The sequence below is a fragment of the Pleurodeles waltl genome, chromosome 6, assembly GCF_031143425.1.
Source record: "Pleurodeles waltl isolate 20211129_DDA chromosome 6, aPleWal1.hap1.20221129, whole genome shotgun sequence".
Lineage (NCBI taxonomy): Eukaryota > Metazoa > Chordata > Amphibia > Caudata > Salamandridae > Pleurodeles > Pleurodeles waltl.
The window spans coordinates 930,532,197-930,551,893 of record NC_090445.1 but is presented as its reverse complement, the minus strand read 5'-3'; positions in this window follow the sequence as shown (position 1 = coordinate 930,551,893).

Genomic DNA, 19,697 nt, shown 5'->3' with positions numbered 1-19,697 from the left:
CTGCAAACACCAAACCTAGGGAAAAATTATTTCAAAAGCACCTTCGCTGTGGTAATGGCAGTATTATCCTTTGTGGGGTACGCCGCTATCCATTTACTGAAAGCACATACTACCACCAAGACATACTTTAAATTGTTGCAGCGTTCAAGCTGAATATAATCCATTTGTAGAACTTCAAAAGGTGCAGTTGGTTTAGCAAACCCTCCCGCAGGAGTACGTGTCCCTTTTCCAGGATTGTATTGTAAACAGATCAAACAAGACTGTACTACTCTCTTAGCTGTACTGGAAATTTCTGGATGCTCCCAAACTCGCGTAAGCAACTTCGTTATTGTTGAAGCTCCAACATGTGCCAGCCCATGTGCCATGTGAAACATAGGTTGTACAAAAGCTATAGGCAATTTCCATTTATCCATCTGCTTATTCCGCCAACAGCCCTCATCATCCAATTCTCCATCTTCAGACCATTGCTCACGTTCTTTCACAGAAGCAGATTTCTGTATATCTAATACGTCTTGTCTAGCATTATACCAACATTCAGCTTGTGACTTCACTACATACATAGAAGTAGTACTTCGCTGCATCGCAGTCTCACGTGCTACGTGGTCTGCAAGAGCATTACCTTGCCCTATCTTATCGGTCACTTTCTTATGTGCACTACATTTCACAATAGCTAGTTTCTTTGGATATGTCAATGCAGTCAAGAGGTTATGCACTAATTCTCCGTGCATTATCTGCATCCCGTGGGATGTGAGAAAGCCTCTCTCCTTCCAAAGCAAAACAAAATCATGAGCCACTCCAAAAGCATAGCGGCTGTCTGTATAAATGTTCACACTTAAGTCAGTACTAAGCTCACATGCTCGTGTCAAAGCTATGAGTTCAGCTGCTTGAGCTGACTTCTGTGGTATATGAGCTGTCTCCACTACCGTGTGTATTGTGGTGATTGCATATGCAGCTGAGGTCGTACCATCTGGCAACTTCAAACAAGACCCATCAACCCACAATTCCCCGTCTACATCTAAAAGGGGCGTATCTTGTAAATCAATACGACCCTTTGTCTGTTCTTCGGTAAGGAATATACAATCATGTGTTTCTTGTGACTGAGGCTGAGTCACCGGATATGGCAACAAAGTGGCTGGATTTAATGTTGCACATCTCTTCAGTGTAATGTGAGGAGCCAACAATGTCAACTCATATCCCGGTTTACGGGCGCTAGTTAAATGTTGTGTCTTTGTTTGATTTAAAAGAGCATCAGCTGCATGGGGTACTAACACCAACAGCTTATGTGACAAAACTATCCCTTCACTCTGACGTATTGACACAGCTGTTGTGGCAACTGAACGAAAACACCCAGGCAACGCTCGAGCGACAGGATCAAGTACTGCTGAAAAATATGCACAGGGACGCTGCTTATCGCCATGTGTCTGTACTAAAACTGACAATGCACATCCATCTTTCTCATGTACTTAAAGTGCAAAAGGCTTCATGTAATCTGGAGTACCTAACACTGGTGCGGAACAAAGGGCTTGTCGCAGCTGCCTGAAAACAGTCTCACATTCATCTGTCCATGGGAGGGGCATTGGAGCATCTTTGATCAAATGTGCTAGCAAAAGTTTGACAATGTGTGAAAACCCTAATATCCATTGCCTACAAAAAGAAGTAAGACCAAGGAATGCCCGAACATCTTTCTGAGTAGAGGGCACTGGTGTGTCTAAAATTGCGTGAATACGATCTGATGTAAGTGCACGGCCCTCCTTAGACAAAAGGTGACCTAAATAGGTTACCTTTGGTCTACAATATTGCAATTTCTTTCATGACACTTTATGATGGTGTGAAGCAAGAAAAGAAAGTAAGGACAAAGTGCACTTTTCACATTGCTCAGGGGTATCAGCTGCCAACAAAATATCATCGACATATTGTATGAGAGCCACACCTTCAGGCAAAACGAAAGAATCAAGGTGTCCAAAGTCATTGTACAAGAACTAATTGCTCCCTCAACTTCCTCATAAAAGGTGGCTGTATTTTTCCGCGGGTCAGGTAATGCTGTTTTAAGTGCCATTACATCTGCCCTATTCCAAGGAGTGTACACCCAATTATAAATAAAATAACCCTTAGCATCAACAGAAGTTTTCTCATCACTTGTACCCAATCCTTTAGGAGGAACATACAAAGGCGCGGCCTCCCGCATTGGTTCCGTGTAAACTATCATAATCTTATCTGTTCCAAAGATGGAAGCTTGCACCCCGCTGGTCTGAGATGTCCGTGCAACTACGTCCATTGCCCTTTTCTCCTCTTGCAAACGGTCTGCTGCAACACATAATTTCACCAAATGCCTGATTGCATCAGCCACCTGGGAGAAGACAAAAAGACCATCACGCATTTGCTTATGATCAGCTGCTACATCATCGGGCTCTAACTCATCAGAATATTTCCGATATAGTTCAATAACTTCTGAGCCAAAAGCCTCAGTAAAATATAGCTGCTCCTTTTCCGTCCACCCTTTCATTTTATCTAAAAGTTCAGAAGCAGAGACATCGCTACGAATTGTTTTATGAGCAATAGATCTAAGCTCAGACGCACGGTCAGCAGGCAACATAGAGCGACTGTCTCTCATCTTCTGTTGCTCCGAACTGGAGACCTTAGCTAACTCATGAGGGGCAGAAGGGACGACATACGGAGGTGGAGGGCGATCTAGTAACAATAAATCATCATGTGGTTTATTAAGGATAGGATAGAGAGGTTGTCTAACGGTGTATTGGCCAGTTACCTGTAATTTACATTCTTTCTCTTCTAGCTCCTTTAAGTCATTTATTTCTTTCTTTCTCATTTCCAATGCTTTCACATATACATTCTTCCACTGCTCTTTCTCAAGCAAGGCTTGCTCACGCTTCACTCGTCCACGCACTTCTTTCTCCCACATTCGTACACAGTCAAACATATCTTGCCTAGACTTTCGCTTACACATACATTGTTCCACATACTCAATCTTTCGCAAATCAAATGACCCATGCATAGGCCAACGTAACTCAGGATCCGCACGAGTGTATTTATTCCATAATGTGCTGTACATTATAGAAGAAAGACCATGTTTAACATACATATCTCTATTTGGCATCCCCTCTGGGGGTGCCGGTTGCGATTCTTCCAGTCTCAAATTGGTACCATTACAAAAGCAACACATCCTACGAAGTGCAGTAAAAACAGGCATGCCAAAAATAGTGCAAAATATGCAATATTATAATCAAAGTAGCACTTAAGGTGCCGTTCAAATCAAAATTAAATTGGAGAAAATTCTCCTCATTACCTGCCTATATAAATTGCAATTTATATATCAATTCAAAGGATACAAATTGACTAGTCACCCAAAACACGAGAGCCACAGTAAGTAGTGCTACACTACATTACCAAACAAAGGCATCAAAACCCACAGCAAGTGCCGTAAAACAGCTCTTACCAATCACAGGGTGTCCAGGTTCCAACTGCCAAGTTCTAAAATCAACCAAATGGTCAATGCATGACGAAGGAACAAAAAGGATCTCAGTCAAGGACCGGCGCCACCTGGATGGTCAAGTCAGAAGGAAGGGAAAAACGCAGTGGTTGCCAAGACTCTTCAGGCATTGATCGTCCGCAGCGAGATCCCAATCCTTCGTTGTGACCAATCCGTGGGCGTCCGAGTCACCGATGTGTCTCTGTTCAGGCGCCAATTTGTTGAAGTAAGCCTCAGCAAGGCCTACTAGTGCAAGGGGTTCACCTTTCTCTGCACAAAGTCCTCAGACCATGTAGGAAGAAGTTGGCACAGAAACTGAAATAAAAGACAAAGTTTATTAACCTCATGAGGTGGTACTACAGTTCAAACAGCACCCTTAGGTAATGTCTGAAGTAGCACACTGAACTGAGAGAGCATGGTCCTTTTATACCCACGCAGGGGCTAAAAAGGAGGTGGTACAATTATAGAAGCAAGACTTGTATACATGTAAGGTCATGTGGAAAATGCACAGTCGACAGGTAGGAGGAGCTAACAGTTTTCAACGACTAACAGCTGCAGACCTTACTGAGCATGTGCGAAAGTGGGAGATGCTAAATATAACTTGTCACTAGGCAGATTTCAAGAGTAGTTAACAGAAAGGTAGGACAGAGCACATGGTGAGCACATGGCAGCATGTGGCAGAGAAAATGGCTGCCATTAATACAAAATGGATTCCACGAAATGTTCACAATAGTTACAAATACAAGATGTCTTCTGCTAATGCTTAATCTAATCGCTGCTAAACTACAACACCCCCATGTTCCCCTGAGGTGCCTGGGTATTTTCAACCTGATGCTCCTGCAGTGTTCTCTCCGTGTTGTTGCAGGAGTGAGGTGGGGCTTTTGACTTTGTAATGTGGTCCTGCGGCCCACAAACTTTGAGGACTGGGCAGTGTCTCTTGATTTGTATGTGTATATACTTTTTGATTTGGATGCACGTATTGCTACTAATTTATCTTATTACACTCTTTTTACTCTATTGCAGTTGTCCTTGCATTATTCCTGAGAGGTACGTGGTCAATATGTTATGTTGCTTCATGTGCTTGTGTGTGTGGTGTTGGGGGGGTGTCTGTTGCGTGTGTGTGTCACTCTCTTTTTCCTTCCTCCCTCCCATGTGTGCTAGGCAGCGGTACTCACCGTGGTCGTCTTCGCCGTCATTGGTGTTCATAGTGGAGCAGCACATAGAAGAGCATGGGGAAGACATGCAGATCAGGCTCCATGGCGGCGTAGTTGTTCCCTGAGTCTCCACAGGTGAGTCTTTTGTCTTCTGTGCAGTGTTTCTGCCAGGCTTTTGATGTCATTGGTATGGCCCTGGAAAAGGTGGCGGATTGGCCTCTCATAATACCGTGGGCAAAACATTGTCTTCCACCTGGCTGTAGGCGGTTACCGCCATGGTGCCTGTTGATTCCGCCCTGGCAGTCGGTGTGTTAGAGTGGCTGTCTGTCTGAGCTGTTTCCGCCATGGTCATAATTTGGAAGTAATTACCGCTAGCCTGTTGGCGGTATTACCGCCACTTTTTCACCAACTGCCAGAGTTGTAATGAGGGCCTTGGTGTCTCATCCCAAAGATAGCTTGGATGTTCTTATAGCACTCTGGTCTAATGGCTTAACTATTGAGGAGTGTGCTATATGGCTGAAATTTGCCCTTGAAAGAACAAGTTAACAGGCATGTGTGCAGTGCTGGCCCTGAACTGCACAAATTAACAGGCCTGCGTGCAGTGATGGCCCTGAACTGCACTGCATGCCTGTACATAATTAAGAATAAATTAAACCTAACACAATGACAGACCTTAAATCTGGTTGTCAAGAATGTGTTTTCGTATCTCTCACCATCAGCAGGGAGGTTACAGGTTTAGAGGGCACTGAGGCAATGACGCAATAGTTGGATTTTTTTTACTACATGATATGAATGCTGGTGGCCCCTTGAATATGGAATCCACAGTGTTGATGGGACATAATATTCATAACAGACTATCAATATTAAAATATAGACAGGTAAGCAAGTATAGATTTCCTGCATGATATCACAAGTGATTTTTTTGTGAGGTATGTGAGAAAAGTTGAATGAGACACAGCCACACTAATGTTGTGCTAAACGTGATAAGTTAGGAAATGTTTCAAATTTTGCGAAATTTCTCAAAAGAATGATGACATTCCACACACACCTACGAGGACATGCAAAAGCATATGTATTACATAAACAAATCTACCAAGTACTAAGTTGCTAAGTTATATGATTTACAGTTTTTACGGAGGTGGGTTTTTGACCTCCATAAAATCCCAATGTATGTGCTCAAAAAACCCTCAGGTTTGAGTATAAGGAATCCCACTGTTACATTGCTCTGACAACCTCTTACTGTGAAGGACACACACTATATTTCATATGCTAGATGATGTCATTCAAAAGTCAGGCACAAAATCATTCCTTTCATTGGGCTCGCTACAGCACAGCATATTTATTGTGTGAGCTTACACACATAAGCCATACAATATAAAATTAATACAATCCACATTCTAATACATTAATACAATCAAAGTAAATATGAGCAAGGATTAAGGTCCACACACAAATGTGAAAGCGAAATGCAGCGAAGCATTTTTCAGATAAATTACAAATTCATTCGGAATGGTCCTTATATACAACATATGAATTGTTTGAAATGATAAGGCTGTAATAACATAAAAAGGCCAAAGGTGCTTGCTTTCCTGATCTTGTGCAAAAAGGTCCTTATTTACATTCCTCAGGCAGTAATTGATTTCTCAATGACAATTAGTAAGATTAAAAAATAGAACAACTCGGTGGCCGAGTGCAATCAAGGGACAGCCATGGCTGATACTAAGGTACTTTGTGCAAAGTATTTCACCTTCAACTTGTAGAACGGCACAATTGAAATTAGCGAAATTACATTTAAGTAATAATAAATAGAGCACTGCTGGCACTCGGGCATTCTGCTAGGTAAATCAAGACTGCGTCACTTTCCATGCTGCCCAGATGTAAGTGTCCACTGGGTTAAAAATAGATTTAATACCCGTTCTTAGACAAAAATTCAGGGTGGCAACACAATGTCAAATATCATACATTTTAAATGGGAAGCGAAGTAATATCCTCCTTGATGGCAAAGAATCGGAGCAGAGTGCCAAGAAACGACTGAAGGTCTAATCTCCACCTTGCAGGGCAGGGGCAAGAACAGAGCTAGACTTTACCAATTTCATGTGAATGTCTTTCTGGGGAGACACCCTAGCTTAAATTTTATTAAACAGTACTCATGTAATTGGTAGAAATAATTGGTCTGTATAGTCCTCGAAACCTAAAACGGGGCTAATTTACTGCAGTGCATGTAGCAGTTTAACATGGAGCTGTTTTGATGTCGTGTGCAAATTGTTTCTTTTATTTTATCTGGGGTTAGCTTATGCGAATTGCTACTTTTCCATAGTTAACGAATTGGAATGATGTAAGATATTAAGGCCCAGAGAGGGCCTAGAGCATTTCTAACCACACATCAACATCATTTTTTAATGCTAGTTTGGTGTTAGGCGGACAAAAGGCAGCGACCTATTTAGAAAGTGACACAATGCATGCATTGTGCCACTTTGTAACCCTTTGCGCTACATTATGCCTGCGCCAGGCATAATGTATGCAAAAGGGGCGTTCCTCCCTTTAGATTTCTTTGTGCCATTTTTTCTGGCAGTTTTAATGCCTGCTCCGAGCAGGTGTTAAAAGGAGTCTTCCATTGGTTACAATGGGCTTGAGGCAGTGGGTGTGGCGATAATAAGGACTAGGATGCTCGAGTGGGTTAGAATTAGTGACTTTATTTAAAGTTCTTTAACAATATGTGAAATTCTTCAATAATATATGGGTGGTGTGCTCTCCATAATAGAATGTCTCTTCTCTCTTTTTTCCAGTCCCCTCTTGACTGGCGAAGATGTTCTTCTCGGGCTCCCAGAGGCACCGGAAATAAGAGAATGGAGATATGGGTAAGTCGGGATGGTATAGAGGTACGGGTAGTATTAATAGTACAAGAGAGAGAGGGAGAGAGAGAGAGAGAGAGAGAGAGAGAGAGAGAGAGAGAGAGAGAGAGAGAGAGAGAGAGAGAGAGAGAGAGAGAGAGAGAGAGAGAGAGAGAGAGAGAGAGAGAGAGAGAAGTGTGTCGAACTGGAAAATCAGAGTGTGCAGGAAACGATCACCTCTTAGTGTCTTCTTAGAGATAGGTTTCTACCCCTGGGTGCTCTTTAATTCTTTCTGTGTAGTGCTCTTTGGATTCCGGATTTCGTCTCTTTCCCCTATGGGTGTCCTATTCTTTCGTGCTCTTCTTTCACCTTATTAATGTCCCTTTCCTCTTTCTCTCCCTCCAAATTCCCCCGCCCCTCTCCCTGTTCTATCTCTTCCCTCCCCTCTCTTGTTGTCACTCTCCCCTTTTGCCATAAGTTTTCCTTTTTGGAGGACCGTACCTTGTTAAGCCACGTCCCTCCTGGGACGTGGCGGAGTCCATGTCCTTCGGGTCTCCTCTTGCTCTCTCCGGGATTTCCTCGCTGTTCAAGTTTCTTCTTCTGTCCTCCATTCGTTCGTCCCCTATTCTTTCTCCTCTGTCGGCGTTTTCTTCTCTCTCCGCACCCCGCGCGCGAAGTCCGTTCTCCCTTTCTACTCTTTCGGGAACCCGGATATCCGGGTTCCCTGGGAGTTTGCCGACATCGACGTTGCCATGACATCCGGGCAGGGCGTCGTCCACGAAGCAGAATCGGACACAGTTCCCGATTCTGTGACGCCAGTAGCCGGGATATCCGATAGCTGGCTACACACCCCATCCCAAGATCGGGACTGATACAGTTCCGAAGAACCCGGAAAGCGAGACAAGTAGTCAGCAGGCCCCTGGAGAGTACCCGGAATATGACGGACCTGAAAAGAGAATGGCTGAAGTTCCATAAACCACCGAAGTATTCGGGAGTTGGAGTCCTTATTGGAAGCTAACCAAGTCAAGGGAGCATGGTCTGTAAACAGCACAAAAGGGCGGCCCAGTAGATAGTACCTCAGGTTTTCTACAGCCCATTTGATAGCCAAACACTCACGTTCAATAATCGGATAATTACATTCTCTGAGTAGTAATTTCCTACTAATGTAAACAATGGGGTGGTCCTCCCCATCGTCGTCGGGTTGTGAGAGTACTGCCCCCAACCCCACATCCGAGGCATCCGTATGGAGTTGGAAATCCTTAGAAACGTCGGGACATCGTAAGACTTGTTCTGTAGTGAGGCATGCCTTCCATTGATGAAAACTAGCCAGTTGTTTGTCAGACAGGGATGGTATTTTCGAAGGGAGGTTTTTCTTGAGGAGGTCAGTGAGGGGGACCGCTAAGGTAGAATACTGAGGTGTAAAACAACGATAATACCCAATTAACCCCAGGAAGGAGTGAAGTTCCCGCTTAGTAGTGGGTGTAGGAACTTGCTGGATGGCCTCGATCTTGCTTTTCTGAGGTCGGAGCTGGCCCTTTCCTATAAAATACCCCAGATATGCAATGTGGTCATAACCCAGATGGCATTTTCTTGGATTGGCTGTGAGACCGGCTATGTGTAGTGCTCAGAATATTTCATGCAGATGGATAAGATGGTCTTCCCAGGTGTTGCTGAAAACCACAATATCGTCTAAATATGCTGCAGCATATTTTTGAAAAGGTCTCAAAAAGTGGTCCATTAGTCTTTGGAATGTGGCTGGGGCCCTGTGGAGTCCAAATGGAAGCACCGTAAAATGGTAGAGGCCTGGCTGAGTGGATAAAGCAGTTTTCTCTTTATCAGCTGGTGCGAGAGGTATTTGCCAGTACCCAGTGCTTTAAATGGGCCGGTACTCTCCGGTACTGAGTACCGGCACTTTTTTTATTTTGAGAGGGAGAGTACCGGCACATCTCAAGAAAAACGTAATACTTTCAATTGGAGAGTACCGGCACTTCTTAGAAACAAGCAGGTACTCTGATATAGAGTACCGGCACTTTAATTTTTCCATTTCAAGCACTGCCAGTACCCCTTTGTCAAATCGAGTGTTGACATATATCAGGCTTTTCCCAGCCTTTCCAGTAAGTCATCCACTCTGGGAATTGGATATGTATTGAATAGGGAAATTTCATTTAGTCGGCGGAAGTCAATACAGAATCGTATTGAACCGTCAGGCTTTGGGACAATGACAACGGGGGAACACCAAGGGCTTGTCGATGGTTCTATTACCTTCAATTTTAACATAGCTTGTACCTCTTATTCAATTAAATGTCGGCGAGCTTTGGGAATACGGTAGGGGCGTAACCTTATTACTTTCCCCTCAGGGGTTCTGATGTGATGTTGGATCAGATGGGTTTTCCCCGGGATACCCGAGAAAAACTGGCTATGATGTTTTAACAGGTTCTTTAGTTGGTTCATCTGTTCTCCTGTGAGGTCGGCATTAATATGGGGAGTCTCTATATTTACATTTGTGTTTGTAGGACACAACTCCATGTCTAGGGGTTCCTCATGTGTTATTAGGAATCCTGTAACTGACTGGTTTGGTACTAATGTGGGTTCTTCCCATTTTTTTAACAGGTTAACATGGTAAATCTGAGTTCTATTGGGGTGTTTGGATATTTCTACCAGGTAAGTAACAGGGGAAATGGCTTTTAAGATAGTGTACGGGACCTGCCATCTAGCTAGGAGTTTATTATCGGAGCAAGGCCTTAATATAAGAACCTTATCATTCGGTTGAAAATATCGGGGTTTCGTTCCTTTGTCATAATACTTCTTTTGGGCACTTTGAGACTTTTCTAGATGTTTACGCACATCTTCCCATACGGATTGTAGGTGGGTTTTAAGGTTATATTTGTATTCTAATAGAGGCTTTTCCTCCTCTCCCTCTTCTTCCCATAATTCCGCTGCCATGTCTAACAGACTACGGGGTTGTCACCCGAATACAAGCTCGAAGGGGCTGTGTCCCGTTGAAGCCTGTTCATGTGTTCTTATGGCATATAGGACTAAAGGAAGCTTTTGGTCCCAATCACGTCCAGATTCAGAGACTGTTTTTCGTAACAGCGTTTTTATAGTGTGGTTGTACCGCTCAACCAAGCCATCCGTCTGGGGGTGATAAACTGAGGTCTTGATTTGCTTGATCCCAAGGATCTTACAAATATTACTCATTAGTGAAGACATAAAGGGTGTTCCCTGATCAGTCAGGATTTCCTGAGGAAACCCGACTCTAGAAAAGAAAGTGATCATAGCTTGTGCTACATTTTTAGAGGTCATACTAGAAAGGGGTATAGCCTCAGGATACCATGTAGCGTAATCCACTAACACTAGACTATATGTGTGTCCTTTTGTGGAGGGCAAAAGTGGACCTACCAAATCCATGCCGATCTGAGAGAAAGGAACTTCAATGATAGGAAGTGGTTGAAGGGGTGCTTTTCTTTGGGGTCCCGGATCTATTAGTTGGCACCGGGGACACTGGGAACAGTACTGCCGAAGTTGTGCATAAATTCCGGGCCAATAAAATCTCCTCATTAAATATTCTTCGGTCTTTTCCCTACCATAGTGTCCCCCTCCCGGTTGATTGTGGGCCAAAAAGAGTACCTGTAAGCGATAGGGCTCAGGTACTACTAATTGTCGTTTCTCGATGTTGTTATGTTTTTCGACCCGGTAAAGGAGATTTTTCTGGACAATGAAGTAGGGACCCATTTCATTGGTAGTCTCAGATTTAGCTGCTCTCCAAGCATTACATAGCGATGGATCTTCTTGTTGGCTGACTCTGAAGGAAGGAGGAGGAACTGTAATGTTGGCCAGTACCTTCTCTATGTTCTTTCCCTTTTCAGAAGTCCAATATTGTTGTTTTATTTGTCTCTTCTCTCGTCTAGTGGGTTTAGGACGAGATGGTTTGTCTTCTATATGACTATCATAAAACGGGGCTTCTGCCCACCAGGCCTCTGAAGTAGTTTGTGATCTTACCCTTTTTAACAGCTCAGGGAACCGTATACAGTCCGTTCCCAATATACAGTCCTCCACCAAGTGATCCATAACCCCTACTGGTAGTAGGTCATGATTATCTTCCCACTCTATGCTTACGAGGGAAAGGGGGTAATTGTATTTGTCCCCGTGTATACAGCAGATCGATACCCATTGGTTGGTGTTTTGTTCTGATAGGCTCAGCACATCAGCTCTTACCACGGATTGGCTACATCCTGAGTCTATCAGGGCCAGGAGCACCTTTCCGTTTACTTTAACTTTTTGTTTGTATCTGGGATCACTCCCACATGTACATAAAACTCTTCCCCTAGTGACCCCGATCTCCATGGGTTAATTTTTTTCCCCTTTCCGGGGACATAGTCGAGCTATATGTCCCCACTCGCCACAGCTATAACACTGTGGCTGCTGCGTAGGTGGGTTATCCCCGAGTTTGGGATGTCCTGCTTCTTCTAGGGGTTTCCGGGGAAAACTTCTTAAAGGTATGGCTGTGGGTCTAGGTGGTGTCTTAGAGCTTAAGTTCTTGAAATCAGTTGATCGGTGGTAAGTGCAAGCTAAGTCCACAGGCATAGCGGTATTGACATTCGGGTGCTGGCGTATCCAACTCTGAGTGGAGGGAGGGATTCTAAATATTGCTCTAAGATCACTGCCTTTATAATGTCCTCTCTCTGTGTTCCTATAGGCCCCAGCCATTTCAATCCCAGGACCTTGACTTTATAATAAAATGTCCGGGGGTCCTCCGCCGGCCCCCATTTGATCTTCCGGAATCGCAGGCGGTAGTACTCGGAATCATGACCTACTCTCTCCAATATGCTCTTTTTAATGTCTTTGTAGGGTGTGGTACCATCCGGATTAGCGGCCTGATAAGCTGTTTGTAGGATACCTGTCAGTAATGGCGCTATATATTGGCCCCAGCGTTCTTCTGGCCATTGGGAAGAGGAGGCCACCCTTTCAAAGTTAGTAAAGAAAGCATCGGGATCCTCTTCGTCCTGGTACTTCTGGAGAACTGAGCTAGGTACATTGGGGTGGACCTTGCTAGCTGCGATGGTATCAGTGAGCTTTTGGAGGGCCGTCTCATGCACTAATTGCTTATTGGCCATGATGGTGGCTTGGCTCTTTAATGCGCTCTGCAGTGCCTCTCAGTCCTCCTTAGCCTCCCTCTGATGGGCCTCCCATACTGGCTGAAGGTGGCGCTGTCCTTCAGCTAGCTGCTGTATCATGTCCTCCAAACTAGGTTTGTCCCCCATTTTCCCCCTTTCTAATTTGTCCTTTTATCGCACACCTTTCATAATCCCACTTCTGACACCATTGTGGCAGTGGGTGTGGCGATAATAAGGGCAAGGATGCTCGAGTGGGTTAGAATTAGTGACTTTATTTAAAGTTCTTTAACGATATGTGAAATTCTTCAATAATATATGGGTGGTGTGCTCTCCATAATAGAATGTCTCTTCTCTCTTTTTTCCAGGTCCCCTCTTGACTGGCAAAGATGTTCTTCTCGGGCTCCCAGACGCACCAGAAATAAAAGGAATGGAGATATGGGTAACTCGGGATGGTATAGAGGTATGGGTAGTATTAATAGTACAAGAGAGAGAGGGAGAGAGAGAGAGAGAGAGGGAGAGAGAGAGACAGAGAGAGAGAGAGAGAGAGAAAGGGAGAGAGAGACGCCCCTTTGGAAAGTGTGTTGAACTGGAAAATCAGAGTGTTCAGGAAACAATCACCTCTTAGTGTCTTCTTAGACATAGGTTTCTACCCCTGGGTGCTCTTTAATTCTTTCTGTGTAGTGCTCTTTGGATTCCGGATTTCGGCTCTTTCCCCTATGCGTGTCCTATTCCTTCGTGCTCTTCTTTCACCTTATTAATGTCCCTTTCCTCTTCCTCTCCCTCCAAATTCCCCCTCCCCTCTCCCTGTACTATCTCTCCCCTCCCCTCTTCTGTTGTCACTCTCCCCTTTTGCCAGAAGTTGTCCTTTATAAAGGACCGTACCTTGTTAAGCCACGTCCCTCCTGGGACGTGGCGGAGTCCACGTCCTTCGGGTCTCCTCTCGCTCTCGATCCGACCTTGGTCGCTTGCCTCCAGGATTTCCTCGCTGTTCAAGTTTCTTCTTTCTGTCCTCCGTTCGTTCGTCCCCTATTCTTTCTCCTCCGTCGGCGTTTTCTTCTCTCTCGGCGCCCCGCGCGCGAAGTCCGTTCTCCCTTTCTACTCTTTCGGAAACCCGGATATCCGGACGGGGCGTCGGCCACGACGCAGAATCGGGACACCGTTCCCAATTCTGTGACGCCAGTAGCCGGGTTATCTGATAGCCGACTACAGGGCTTCTGGGTGCTTTAGAGGATTATCGTCAAGATTTTTTACACTAATCCTGCAAATCACTGAACTAGTATAAAAAATTCTGATTCTAGTTCCCTAACAACCGCCATGGTGTGCCGTATATTAAATATGGTGCACACATAGGGGCCAAGGGGTGCAAGAAAAGTGGTGCTGCACTAGGTCCAGCACCACTTTTCATAAATATGCCCCAAAGTTTAGTCTGGACCATAGTTAATGCGAAAACCAGAATGGCTTACATGCTGCACCAGATTCCATGGTATGTAAGCTCAAACTCATATCTGAATGATGCAACTGGGGTCCCTGCACCAAGTTTAAACTAATGACACGGAAACTGATTCTCAGTCTTCTAGAGGTCTGGTGACTTGCTGTCTCCCAAGTCAGAGACCCATACAAGCCAGCAGAAAGTGCTTTGGCCTGAATGGGCCACCTTACTGTCCTGAATTCTCTTCAGTCAACACAGCTACTAAAGCAAAGGACAGCATTTGATTGCTGGAGCATACTCATTTCGCTCTTCTTTATCTGTTTATCCCAGGTTACGTTAGTACTTATACCTAGTTAATCATAAAAGTCAACCAGCTCCAATGGCTGATTGTTTACTCTGATTGTTTTTTCAGACTGTGAGTTGACTTGCATATATTTTTTTTTTAGATCTTATTTTTGAGTTTCTTGAGGAGATTGCATGTGAAAAGTTCTGTTTGGGCTAATAAAACAGCATAATCAGCAAACAGCAAACTAGGGCCCACATTTTGATGCACAAGCAGCGCAAACTTACAAAATATAATTGTATTTTGTAAGTTTGTGCTGCTTTTGCGTCAAATAATGACACAAATGCGGTGTTAAAAAAGTATAAATACGGGCTGAGATGTTTTTATCCCCCCAATCAAGCAGACATGCAGATTTAAAGCTAGTAAATAATCACTATCATTAATTAATAGAAGGAATAGAAAAGGTGTCAGCACACACCCTTGCTTCACACCAAGTCCAATGTCCAAGCTTGGTTTGCACTACCCCTTAGAAGCAAATCTCACCACAGCTGTATTATCCTGATGAAGCAGCTTTACGACATGAAGGAGCTTGGTGTTAACTCCCTTCTCATCTAGGGCCTGCCAAAGAGCAACTCTGTCTGTGGAATCAAATGCTAATGTTAGTTTGATAAATATTAAGAAAGCCATTGATGAGTTCACATATGTGTACTTCAGACAGACAGTGTACAGACTGCCCACTTTATCAGTCGTACCTTCAAACTTGTGAAAAACTGTTTGAAATGGAGACATGATCAGGGCGGGCAACTAGCTCTCTAATGTCCCTGCAGCTCCTGATCTTATTGAGGCTTCATATGACTGCAGCTCTGGCTCTGACATGACTCCCACTAAGGCTCCATCTCTTCATCTTCAAAAATCACTTTGTTGGCTAGACAGAGTGAAGTACTCTGACAAACTATTCACATCTTTTTTCTGGCCTTCACTTTTTTCAGATCTCAAGGGTCTTTACAGTCTAATTATCCTCTTTATTCCTATATACAACACACCTTGCTGGTGTCTAGCATTTTATGCCAGGTACCAGCAAGAAGCTTCTGATATTTTTGTGCAGGGTGTGGTAGTCTTGTCCCTCCTTGTTTATGTCAACTCTATGCCCCTTGACCTGCCACCTTACTCTCTTAGCTTATTTGTCTCAATTATTTGCACGGATTAACCATAAACTAGGCTAGACCATGTAGGACACAGTGCTTGGGCTGGCTGAGTTCTAATTTACACTTCAACAGCTCATTTGACTCTTGCTTGAGACTGTCATTGCTCATAGATGGGTATGAAATTCAAGTTCTCACAAGATTTTCTCACCCTCCCTGGGGCATGTTTGCCTTATTGCTTTCATCTGTGTTGATAGAAAGCCTTTATACCATGAGCCAAAAGAGGTTTGCCCATGATAATAATTCAAAATTGCAGCCTCGGATGTGTTCCTCCTACAGAAGAGGCTCCACTTTGGATGTGAAAACTCCCTTTGTTATGAATTTAGATCCTATGTTATATGTATTTGTAAAGTGTGCTGCCACCCACAAGGTTATCCTGCCAATACACAGGTGTGTGTGTCTAGCCCAACAGCATGGTGGTTAATTGAAAAGCCAGGACTTGGGCATCTTGCAAGATTGAAAAAGAGAGCATGACGATCTGAGGTGGAGTGGGAGGTTGTTCCATCCTTTAGGAATGATGTAACAGAAGACCCGTCCTCCTGAGCTGGTTCTGTGTATGCTTGGGAAGTGTACAAGTAGGAGTCCTGCAGAGCGGGGTGTCTTGGTAGCTGATGGAAGACAATGCTACTGAGGGTACTAAGTTGTGTAGTGCCTTAAATGTGTGTGGGAGGAGTTTAAAATCTGTATGTTTGTCTACTGTGAGCCAGTGGAGCTCCCTGAGGAGTGGTGTGATGTGACTTTTGTCTGGAAGAATAACAATGAGTCTGGCTACAGCTTAAAAGATGGTTTGTAGTCTTCTGGTCAGTTGCTTAGTGATAAATGTGTAAAGCTCGTTCCAATAGTCCAACTTGATGGTGACTAGGACCTGAGTGACAGTTTTTCTGGTGTAACTTAGGAGCCATTTGAAGACCTCCCCAGCATCTTCAGTATGTAGGATGCAGTGAAAGTGTTGACTTGTGCAGTCATGTCCAGTTTGTTGTTGATGATGATTTCAAGGCTCCTGGTGGGGGTACTGGGTGTGGGTCTGAGTTTGGCCACCATCAGCTGCAGTCCCATGACAAGTCAGTGGGTCATAAAGGGATTCAAAAAACATGCTGTTGGAAAGTAGCCTCTGTTTAGCTTGGTTAGCCCCACTTATGGCTTGTTTGTCAATGTGTTTGACTGTGTCTACTATGACCCTACTAATCAGGACCCTAGTAGTTAGGCTCTCTCCCTTAAATTATGGTTATTGCATACTGGTAACCCAGGATTTCTCCCACAATGGACATACAGGTGCCCCCTTATTAGTCCCTAGTATATGGTACTTAGGTACCCAGGGCATTGGGGTTCCAGGGGATCCATATGGGCTGCAGCATATCGTTTGCCTCCCATAGGGAGCCCATGCACATTCTTCTACAGGACTGTCATTGCGGCCTGTGTGAAAAGGTGCATGCACCCTTTCACTGCCATTTACATTGCACAAGGTCACTTATAAGTAACCCCTGTAGCAGGCCCTCCAGCCCTTAGGGCAGGGTGCAGAGAACCTGTGTGTGAGGGCACCCCTGCACTAGCAGAGGTGCCCCCACGACTTCCAGGACCATTTTCCTGGACTTTGTGAGTGCGGGGAGGCCATTTTACACATGTACTGGACATAAGTCACTACCTATGTCCAGCTACATAATCGTAACTCCGAACATAGGCATGTTAGGTATCAAACATGTTGGAATCATACCCCAAAGCTTTTGCAAGCATTGGTTGTATGATTCCATGTAGTCTGGGGGCTCCTTAGAAGACCCTTAGTATTGCCATTCCAGCCTTCAGAGGTTTTCAAGGCAGCCTCAGCTGCTGCCACCTCTCAGACAGGGTTCTGCCCTCCTTTTGCTTGAGCAGCTCAAGCCCAGGAAGGCAGAACAAAGGATTTCCTTTGGGAGAGGGGTGTTACACCTTCTCCCTTTGGAAATAGGTGTTAGAGGCATGGGAGGGATAGCCTCCCCAAGCCACTGGAAATGCTTTGAAGGGCAAATTTGGCACCCTCCTTGCAAAATCCAGTCTACACCGGTTCGGGGAAACCCAATTCCCTGATCTGGCACAAACTGGACAAAGGGGAGTGACCACTCTCCTGTTCATCACCACCCCAAGGGTGGTGCTCAGAGCTCCTCCAAAGTGGCCCTGGGTTTTGCCATCTTGAATTCCAAGTTGGTAGGTAACTCTGGGAGCATTTGAGTGGCCAATGCCAGGAGGTGACGTCAGAGCCCTCCCCTGATAGGTGCTTACCTGTTTAGCTGACCAATCCCTCTTTCAGGGCTATCTAGGGTCTCTCTCTCTTATGTGGTTCTTCAGATTCAGATTGCAAGACTCCAGCAAGAATCCTCTGCATCCTTTACTTCACCTTCTCACCGAGGAAACTACATCTGGACCATTCAGGAACTCTACAAACCGCAACAAAGAAGCAACAACGATTTCTGCAACATTGTATCTTCAGCTCCTGCCAGCAACTTCAACTATTTCCCCAGCTGTGCATCCTCAGAGGACAGCCTGTCTTCAGCCTGCACCAGAAGAATGAAAAAATCTCCCTTTGAGTGAAGCAGTCACTCCCCTGCTTCAGCAGGCACATCTCTGCAATGATGAACGTCTGCGTGGGTCCCCTCTTCTGATGAGTTGCATGGATCCTGCATCATGGGTGGTAGACTGAAGTGGTCCTGACAGTCCTGACACCCTACTGTCCAACTTTGGTGGAGGTAAGCTCTTGCATCCCCATGCAAGACAGTACCCCCATGCACCATGTGTTTTGCAGTTGCCAAGGCTTGTTGGCATCCTTCCACAAAGTTCTTCATGCACCGTGCAGCTCGGACCCCAGCACTTCATCCTATGACGCACAGCTTCCTGAGTGGTTCTCTGGTGGTGTGGGATCATTTGTTGTCATGCTGCGTGGGCCTCCTTTTGCACCTCCTTTGTCCACATGCTGTTGCAGTTGCTGAGAGCCCCTCTGACTCCCCCTTCTGTGTAAGAGTAGTGTCCCTCCTGGTCTTGGGCAGCCACATTTTCTGCTAACTGTGAGCTTTGCGTGTGCCAAGGCTTGTTGGCAGAATCCAGCAATGCAAACTAGATTGCAATCTTCCATCCGGCGTGATACATCATCTGCACCAACCAGGAAACCGCATCCATCTTCTTGGGTGCAGTACTGACTGTTGTTCCTTACCAGTGGTTCTTCTTTTGCACCTTCATCGGGTTGAGCAGGGACTCCTGTTCTCCCTGAACTCTTCTGTGCTTTTTGGACTTGGTCCCCTTGTTCCACAGGTCTTCAGGTCGAGGAATCCACTCTTGGGCCCTCATTCTGACCTTGGCGGGCGGCGGAGGCCGCCCGCCAAAGTCCCGCCGTCAGGTTACCGTTCCGCGGTCGAAAGACCGCGGCGGTAATTCTGACATTCCCGCTGGGCTGGCGGGCGGCCGCCTTCAGGCCGCCCGCCAGCCCAGCGGGAAAGAGGCTTCCACGATGAAGCCAGCTCGGAATCGAGCCGGCGGAGTGAAAGCTGTGCGACGGGTGCAGTTGCACCCGTCGCGTATTTCACTGTCTGCGCAGCAGACAGTGAAATACTTGTAGGGGCCCTCTTACGGGGGCCCCTGCAGTGCCCATGCCAGTGGCATGGGCACTGCAGGGGCCCCCAGGGGCCCGCGACCCCCCCTACCGCCATCCGGTTCCCGGCGGTCGGACCGCCGGGATCTGGATGGCGGTAGGGGGGGTCGGAATCCCCTCGGCGGCGCAGCAAGCTGCGCCGCCTTGGAGGATTCAATGGGGCGGCGGGACACTGGCGGGAGACCGCCAGTGTTGCCGGTCCGACCGCGGCTTTACCGCCGCGGTCGGAATCCCCATTGGAGCACCGCCGGCCTGTCGGCGGTGCTCCCGCGGTCCTCCGCCCTGGCGGTGACCGCCTTGGTGTCTTGCAGTCTCTTCTGGTTCTTGCATTATCTTCTTTCTCGTGTTCTTGTGTCTTCTAGGAAAATTACTGTGATTTACTCCTGCTTTCCTGGGCTCTGGTGTGGGTTCTATTACTTACCTTTGGTGTGTTCTAATATTCCCAAGGTCCCTCTACACACTACACCTGCCTAGGTGGGAAACCAACATTCACATTCCACTTTCTTAGTATATGGGTTGTGTTCCCCCAGGCCCATTTCTAACTATTGTGATGTACACTAATTGCACTGGTTTCTAACTGTTTTTAT